Here is a 3,035-nt window from a genome sequence, read left to right as displayed (position 1 = left end):
AGACTAAGAAACTTTCACAGATAGAGGAGACTAAGGAGACATGATGCTTAAATGCAATGGGGTCCCTTGGATCCTGGGACAGAGAAAGAACATGACTGGAAAAACTGGTGAAATCCAAATGAAGTCTGTAGCTTAAATAAAGGTAATGTATTAATGTTAGTTTCTTAGTTTTGGTAAATGATCCATAGGTTTGTAAAATATTAAGATTAGGAGAAGCTGGATGAAAGTATATGGAAACACTCTGTTCGATTTTAGCAACTTTTCTATAAATCAAATATTACCCCAAAATAAAAACTAAAAAAACAAACAAACAAAAACATCTCACGGCCTGTGCAGGGCTTCTCAACTTGTCTTGAAAAACTCATCTGGAAGTTTTTCAAAAGTACATGCCTGGGCATCACCTGGGAGATTCTGGTTCAGTAGGACTGTTAGTAAAAATAACACACATACACACAGTCCAGTAGGACTGTGGTTGAGTCAGGGAAGCTACAACACATAATTGTAAAGTGGCACAGGGGAGCCTCAAATACTTCAGGTATTGCAAAACCACTTGTCTGTGGTTTTGCAAACAGAGCCTGCCTATGCCATTTCCCCTATAGACTTTTAAACTTTTTGTAGTAAAAATTGCTCAGAGACCACAACCAGAACTGCCTTTTATAATTATAATTAAGAATATACTAACTAATAAGGCATAAATTATTCTGAGTATAAGGAATATAATTGGTAGATTGAATGGTTTGTCACACAAAGATCTTAATGAGACTGTGTATTTTATTTCTAAACACAGTACATTATAAGTTTGCCACTTGACACCCATCAACCCGAAAGCTTATTAAATATTTATGGACCAGGAAATTATTTCCACATCTTCATTTTGCATTTCATTCACTTTGAAGTGGAAATTTACACATGATATCTTTCCAGCAGGATTTTCATGTGGTTGTCCTGTACTTGCAAGCTTTTTGTGAAACTGAAACACTCTAAACTTATTTCAATAAGCAGAAAAAAAAAACAAAACCCAACTTGGTAAGATGTAGGGAAAAGTTAAAGTAAAGTGTACTGGGAAAAAAGATTGCAATCAGAGAGTCCATGTAAATTATATCCAAAGTGTTCGTACATGTCTCTGTGAGTGTATGTGTGCATGGAGCCTTTTACAGAGGTCTGTGAATGCCTAGCGATTCATGAGGAAGTGTCAGGGGTTTCTTAGACTCTCCGAAATTGAAGAAAAAGAAATATATGTACATTTTTTCTGGGGATTCTTAATGAGAACAGTAAGCCAAAAAGAGTTAAGAAATGCTGGCCGTGGGTAGTCTTTTGGGTAACAGTAACATACATTTATATTAACTAAATTACTACACTTTTACATTAAATAACTGGCAAATAGTTGTACTGTAATCTGATCTCATAACAAGACCTATTGCTAATGACCTACTGGAACACAAATACAATCCTCTTTATTTTTCCCAGTAGAGAGTTGAGAAAGGTCTCGCAATGCAACGAATGTTCTCAGAAAGAATGACGAAAATGAAAGCCTCCGTCTAAGGACAGGGCATTCATTTATCAGATGTTTACAAAGTCTTTACCATGTGCCAGGCACAGTTCTAGGGTTTTGGAATAAACTAGCTGACAAAACAGGCAAACATCTGTCTCTCACAGTTTACTTTCAAGTAGGGAAGATAGACAATAAAGAATAAGCAAAATAAGTAAGTTACATAGTATGTTAAAAGGTGATATAAATGCTATGAAAAAGAGAAAAAATAGAGTAGGGTAAAGGGGATTGAAACTGCCAATTGGGGGTGGGAACAGTTGTATATTAAATAAGGTGAGAGGGTAGCTGTCATTGAAGTGGTGAGATTTGAGCAAAGATTTGAAGGCGGTGAGGGAGTTAGCTGGGTGGATCCTGGGGAAGAGCATTCCAGGCAGAGGGAACACTCAGAGCAAAGGTCATGTTGGGGGAGCAGCAAAGAGGCTTCTGGCTGGAATGGAGCTAAAAGTGAGGCAGGAGGAGAAGAAAAATAGGAAAAGAGGCCAGAGACATGAGGAGGCAGCGGGGGCTTTGCAGCCGCTGCAAAGACTTAGGTTTTTTCTCTGCACCTGATGGGAGCCACTACAGGTATTTGTCTCCCCTCTGTTTTGTTTTTATAGATTCAAAAGTATAAACCTTAATGTACCTTTGTCAGAAATTGACAAATCAAGTCAATACAAAATATGAAAGGCTAGAGGGAATTTGATAAACAAAATTAACATATTAACCAGGTGTAAAAGTAGAGAATACAGTCGTTTTTCAAACACAGGAAATAGTTAAACTCACTGTCCATGTATTAAAACACATATAAAATCTTTATACTTTCAAGAAAAAGAAGAAACCATACATAACATACTGTCTCACATAGGTGCAACAAAAGTAGGCATTAACAAGAGTAGAACAGTTTTTAAAAATATATATGCACTTAGAAATTTAAAAGCAGTCTTTCAAAGAACTCTTGGTGTAACAAGGATATCAAACCCAAAACTAGGGAAAAAGCAGTGACAAGAAAAACACTGTATATTGAAACCTATGCAACATAGTCAGTATGGTGGTAACCTGAAGCAGTAAATTGAATTCAGAACCTTTCAGGATCTCTTATGTTGAAGTGACGGTATTGATTTCGAAGTAACGGACCCTGAAAATAGGGATGGGAATCTGATGTAGCTGTAGAATGTACCTCGAAACTCTGCTTACTTTGTCAGTAGAAGCATCTATTCCTCTCTGACTAAGGAAGCTAGTATCTTTCAGCCTGAAGACTCTGCAGCGGCCTCCCTTGAGGCAACTGCCTTGCAGGAGATAACAGAGTTTATGTTTCATATTAATGGCTGTTATATTGCAAAAGACACTAGAGGGCAATAATGGATGCTGGGAGACTTATAGAAAGAAGGTCATTGTAGTAATTCAGATGAGAGAGGACAGTGCGTGGACCATCAGGGAGCAGGGAGCATGGTAAGAAATGGTCAGAGTCTGAAGATAAAGCCAGTACGATCTTCTGACTGGTTGTATG

Source organism: Lipotes vexillifer, unplaced genomic scaffold (assembly GCF_000442215.2).
Source record: "Lipotes vexillifer unplaced genomic scaffold, Lipotes_vexillifer_v1.1 scaffold463, whole genome shotgun sequence".
Taxonomy (NCBI): Eukaryota; Metazoa; Chordata; class Mammalia; order Artiodactyla; family Lipotidae; genus Lipotes; species Lipotes vexillifer.
The sequence above is the reverse complement of the archived record's forward strand: the minus strand, read 5'-3'. Positions refer to the sequence as shown.